We start from the raw sequence: 6,750 nt of genomic DNA, 5'->3' as shown, positions 1-6,750 counted from the left end.
GATCTTGGCCGAGGTAGCAGAAACCAAGGTTGAGTATTTCACCTGTAAGCAAACATCATCGATAAGGAAAGTTCCCCTCCATTCTGGTTCATGTACAAATGGTCGAGCTATATGTTATAGTCAGTAAGCCATAGTGATCCATGACTGTATTTTTTCATAGGATCGCATAGCTTAGTGAACTTCCCACGTAGACACCATTAGTATATGCCCTAGAACTTCATTGGAACAATCCGCAGACAACAAACAAAGAAAAAGATATCAGGAACCATCCCGCCTACTCTGATCACTTGTGGATATCTTGGAGTAGCATAGGAACCTAATATAAATAAATAAAATAAAAAATTGACCAAGTGCTTATCAACCAAACTGAATTTTCTTGTCAAAGAAAATGTTACCACGTCTTATTTGTGAGGAAGGATGCATCCTTGTGAATATGGTTATGCGCAGATGTGTAATTTGTTGGTTGATTTGATAGGTGGTCATTATTTAAGGTGTTTCAAAATGTTGATTTCACGACTGTTGCGATCTATATATACAAGGAATAATATACTTTGCAATTTTTTTGAGTGATTTTGATGTTTTTGTCATGTTTTTGGATTTTTTGAATGTTGTGAATGTTTTTGGTATTACCTTTAGGACATTTTACAAATGTTTTTGGGTTTTTCTAAGATTTTATGAATGCTTTTGGTATTATTTTAAGACATTTTTGAATGAGAATCTCAATGAATTACAAGCATGGAGAATCCACTCCCATCAGTAGGTTAAGAAAATTGCCCCCAGTTAGATGTCGCTATGAAAGCGTGACGTGGGACACATGAAGTAATAACCCTGATTGCATATCAATAACAAGTCATGGTATAAATGATGGATGAATAGATGCAATGGATGTGATTGCAACAACTCTGAAAGACAATGGAGCCATAGCCTTTATGAATGGCACCTGTTTACCAGGTTTTCACCACTGTACTTACCCAAGGCACCACCGGAGTGGTTTTCACCATTTGTATGAATGATTTTTCTTTACTATTTTCTTGATTTTTTTGTATTTTTGTATTTTGTTCAGGGTTGTTTTCTGAATGTTTTTTAGTATTTTCTAATATTGGATGAGCCTGATGCTCTGCACAACTTATGTATGAAACCTTTTGATATGCATGTTGTTGACCAGATCTGCTAGTGGTTCTCCTTCTGAAGTTGCTAACTAATATGCCCCAGACTCGAAGACGGTAGTGATGATATATGGACCCAACCAATTGGATTCAAATTTGCCTCAGTGTTCTTTGTTTGGTTAATTGTGAGGATTCTCCCTAAGGACAAGATCTCCTACTTCAGATGTGCGAGGTTTGACCCTATGATAGTAGCTTATGCTCATGCACTATTGATAGGCCTTTAGGTGATTGTAGGTAGCTTGTCGCTTTTCATCAAGCAGTTCCAAGTCCTCAAGATGTGAGACTCGGTATCCTTCATCATTTATTAGACTATGCAAGGAGACCCATAGAGATGGTAATTCAACCTCAATAGGTAAGATGGCTTCTCCTCCATAAACCAGTGAGTAGGGGGTTGCACATGTAAGGGTTCGAATGCTAGTTTGATATGCCCATAGTGTTGGATACATCATTGACTATCTTTTTGAGGATCCTCTTGATATATTCTTATTGGATGCTTCTGCTTGACCGTTGCCTTGTGGGTAATATGGGGTGGAAAAATGGTGTTGGATATGAAACTTTTCATAGAGTTCACAGACATCTTGATTTTTGAAAGGGAACCTGTTATCTGTGATGATGGACATGGGTACACCATACCGACAGATGATGTAATTAAGTATGAATGAGGCAATCTGCTTGCCGATGACTTGGGTGAGTGGAACGAATTTTATCCACTTACTAAAGTACTTTGTGGTGGTAATGATAAATTTATCACCGTTGGATGAAGATGGATGGATTTTACCCACAAGGTCAAGTCCCCATTAACAAAAGGGTCATGGTGTTGTGATAGGTTGTAATTCCTATGCTGGGGCATGTATCAGATCTCCTGAACTTGGCACTTCTTGCACTTTCTGACAAAATAATAGGAGTCCTTCTCCATGGAGGACCAATAGTATCTGGCTCGCATGATTTTCTTTGCTAGTGAAGGACCAATTGAGTGATCCCCATAAATTCCTTCATGTAACTCTTCCAAGGCTTTTGTTATCTCATCTTGTTCCAAACATCGAAGGAGAGTACCATCAAGACTTCTTCTGTATAGGGTTTTGGCAATGATGGTGTATCTAGCAGTTTGGCGGATGAAGGTTTTTCGTTGATTGTTTGATTGGTTAGGGGGAAGTGTGTGGTCATGTAGGTAAGTGAAAAACTCACCATACCATGCGGAGTCAAAACCAATAAGGTGACATATCATTTTAGATTCAGGGATATCATAAGTAGGGATCCAAAGCTATTCTACCAAGAACTCATAGCGTGTCGAATTTTGTGGAAGATCCAAGAGAGATGCGATTGTAGCCATTGCATCGCCAGCTCAATTATGATCTCTTAGTATTTTCTCAAATATGATAGTTGTAAATGATTCTTTGAAACTATCCACCATCCTTTTGTACGACATGAGCTTATCATCCTTTTTTTGGTATTCATCAATGACTTGTCGGATGACCAACTCAAAATCTCCATATACTTGTATCTCTTTTAGATTCCATTGTATGGCTAATCTGAGTCCTATGATCAAGGCCTCATATTCTACTATATTATTTGTGCATGGGAAAGTGAGTTTGTAGGACTTCAGGATACTGTCACCTTGAGGTGTAATAAAAAGAATGCCTGCCCCTAAGCCATGTCTAGTGTATGAGCCATCAAAATATAGCTTCCAGGGTTGTGTAGCTATGATCACAAAAATTTCCTCATCTGGAAAGTTGGAAATAAGAGGATGGTCACCTTTGAGTGGTGCATCAACCAATTGATCTGCAATAACCTTTCCCTTGATAGCTTTGCGGTCCACATACTCAATATCAAATTCACTTAGGATCATAACCCATTTGGCCAAGCGGCCTATCAATGTTGCCTTGCTGAGTAGGTACTTTAGTGGATCTATCTTGGCAATAAGTTGTACCTTGTGTGTTAACATGTAGTGCCTTAATTTGGTGGTTACAAAGATAACTGCTAGGCAAGCTTGCTCAATAGGTGTGTAATTGAGTTCATAGCATACCAGTGTTTGAGAGATGTAGTAGACAACACATTCCTTTCCTTCTACATTATGATGTGCAAGCAATAGATTTGGCCTTGGATAAGATGAGCTTTGTGATCCTATGCAAGAATGAAATGCAAGCTAAATGATAATGTAAATGCAAATGAAATGCAATATTGTGATCGGACCAGTCACTAGCTTCTTTCATTTGTCATCATTGATCTTGTTAAAATGTGGGAAGTGAGTGCAAAAATCAATGGTATAATTGAACCATGATTACCTGAGCACTACTTTCCTGGATTTTGATATTGTAAGTTAGCACAAGCATCGAGGAATAATTAAACCAAGATGACCTGAGTGTTGCTTGCATAAAATAGGCAATATTAACCATTTCTATATGCATATCAGAAATATCTTTGATGATACTCTGATGATCATGTCCTGAGACAAATGTTCACATAGTAATGATTAATTTACAGACAACAAACAAGAAAATATCATGTTTCATCCTTGTTCCTCTAGTCAGAGACATCCTAGAGTCACTCAGAAATCATGATAGCGAAAATCAAGATATAAAAGTTGAACCAAATTGTTAAAATCATTAGTTAAAATATATCATCCATTGAAAAGTGTGTGATGTGTGTAGATTGACGTGTGATTGTTGATGGTTTACAAAATTGATCTTGTGTTAACGTTGGATGTGTCTCCGTTTTTGTTGGACAAGAGTTATCTAACTGTTGTTCTACCTATTTGATGAAGCTCAAAATAATGGAAACTTTTGCCCCCATCTAGGTGCAGGATTTTGCCCCAAGCCTAGAAACAAACTTATTATGATATAACCAATGATCCAAACCATGGTGAGAAACCAGCTGTGATGCCTGCGTATGCACAAAGGCTTTATTGGTGGATATGAACAACACTGATGGAAAAATTAATGCAAGTGAAATGATGCAGGAACTAATAGATGGAAGAGCTAGTTGACAGATAGAGCTTGTTTGCCAGGTTTTCACCATCTATTTTTATTGCACTTTTTCTCATATTTGATTTTTTTTTCTCTGTTTTTGCTGTTTTTGTATTTTCTACTTTTTCACTGTTTTTTATTTTTTCTACCTTTTCAATATTTTTTATTTTTATTTATTTTTTATTGTTTTTTATTTTTCTGCTTTTTCACTATTTTTAATTTTTTCTAATTCTTCACTATTTTTTATTTTTCTGATTTTTCACTGTTTTTTATTTTTCTGCTTTTTCACTGTTTTTTGGATTTTGCTAATTTTTCAGACATAAAACTTCTTTAGATGCATGTATTGATGGGTTCCTTGAGCTAATCACTATCCTGTGTTGATAGCTGATATGCTCCTAACCCAAATACTGTTGTGACCACAAATGAACCCAACCAATTTGGTTCAAACTTCCCTTTCTTTTCTTGATCTGCCTATTTGCGTGGATTTTCCTTTAGTACTAGCTCTCCAACTTGAAAGGCTCGTGGTTTGACCTTGTGATTATAACTTAAGTACATTCTTTGTTGATACACCTTCAAATGATAAAGGAATATTGTCTTCGTTCATGGATCAATTCTAACTCTTGCAATCTAGACACTCATTGTTTTTCATCAAGGATAATGTCTTATAATGATACTCGTAGAGAAGGTATCTCTACTTCTATTGGTAGTATTTATTCTAGTCCATAGACAATAGAGAAAGGTGTGGCGCCTGTTCGTGTGTGGAAACTGGTATGCTAGGCCCATAGAGAAGGGTTCAATTGAATATGTCAATCTCTGCCAACATCATTCACTGCCTTTTTGAGGATTTTCAGAATAGTTTCGTTTGATTCTTCTGCTTGCCCATTCCCTTGTGGATAGTAGGGTGTGGAAAATCTGTGTTGGATCTTGAATTTCTCACATAGCTCTTGTACATCCTAATTCTTGAATGGTCGCCCATTATCAGTGATAATGGTCAATGGTACACCATAGCAATATATGATGTAGTTCAAGATAAATGTAGAAATTTATTTTCTTGTGATATTTATGAGAGGTACTACCTCAATCCATTTTGTGAAATATTTTGTAGCTACAAGGATGAATTTGTGACCATTGGAGGGGTTATTTTTCCTACTAGATCAAGATCCCATTGGCAGAAAGGCCAAGAGGTTTCCAAAGAATGAAGTTCTTGTGCTGGTGCATGAATCAAATTTCCATGGATTTGACATTGTTTGCATATTTTAGCTATTTGAAAAGAATCTCATTCCATGGTTGGCCAATAATAGCCCAAGCATATGAGTTTTTTCAAAAGGGTAAGACCACTTAAATGAGTGCCAAAAATTCCATTATGGACTTCATTTAAGGCCTTAGATCAGATTCTTCTTTCTTGAGACATCTTAAGAGTGTACTGTCTAGACCGCGTTTAAAAATAGTCTGTGACAAGAGTATAATGGGAGGATTGGCGGACAAAATTTCTCTTTTGATTCTTTGAAAAGTCAGGAGGGAGGATATTATCTTTTAAATATGTATAAGTTTGGCCATAGTAGGAGGAATCATGTCCAACAAGGTGACAAATAGCTTGGGAATCAGGACAATTATGTGCAGGGTAAAACACCTCTTCCACTAGGAATTCGTAACGCTCTTGATTTTCCTGTGTCTGAAGGAGAGAATTAAGTGTTTCCATGGCATTTGTTTATTTGTTGTCATTCCTCATAATTTTCTCAAAATTTATTTCAACAAAGTATTTCTTGAAATCATCAACCATCTTCTTATAAGGCATTAGCTTTGCATCATTTGTTTGATAATCATCATTGATTTGATTGATGACGAGTTGAGAGTCTCCAAAGACCTAAAGTTGTGTAATGTTTTATTCTATGGCCATCTTTATTCCTGTGACCAAAGCTTCATATTCTATTGTGTTATTGGTGCATGGAAAGCTCAATTTGTATGCTTTTGGAATTATGTGACCTTGTGGCGTGATGAGTAAAATGCCTGCTCCTGATCCATGTTGTGTATATGAACCATAAAAATATAATTGCCATGTCTTTGTGGTGACCGTTAGGATATCAGCATCTGGGAATTCAATCTATAAAGGATGATCATCATGAAGCGGTGCCTCTGCTATTTGGTCTACAATGACTTGTCCTTTGATAGATTTTTTGTCCACATACTCAATATGAAACTCGTTAGGATCATGATCCATTTTGCTAATCTTCCTATTAATATTGCCTTGCTAAGCAAATACTTCAATGGATCAATTTTAGCAATCAAATTGATGGAATGAGATAGTAGATAGTGTCTTAGGTTTTGAGAAGCAAACACTACCACCAAGCATACTTTTTCTAGTTGATGAATAGTTGAGCTCATATCCCACTAATGTTCTGTTGATGTAGTAGATGGCTTGTTATTTTCCTTCATTATCTTATTGTGTGAGCAAAACTCCTAATGATACTTTTATAGTCGATACATATAGTAACAACAACTTTCCTTGAATTGGCGACATAAAGACTGGTGGTTGCATGAGATACGCCTTGATCTTGTTGAATGCTTCTTCACATTGATGGTCCCAATTCAAAATAACATTTTTATGCAAGAGATGAGTAAAT

This window comes from Cryptomeria japonica, chromosome 4, assembly GCF_030272615.1.
Source record: "Cryptomeria japonica chromosome 4, Sugi_1.0, whole genome shotgun sequence".
Classification (NCBI taxonomy): domain Eukaryota; kingdom Viridiplantae; phylum Streptophyta; class Pinopsida; order Cupressales; family Cupressaceae; genus Cryptomeria; species Cryptomeria japonica.
This window is presented reverse-complemented; position numbering follows the sequence as displayed.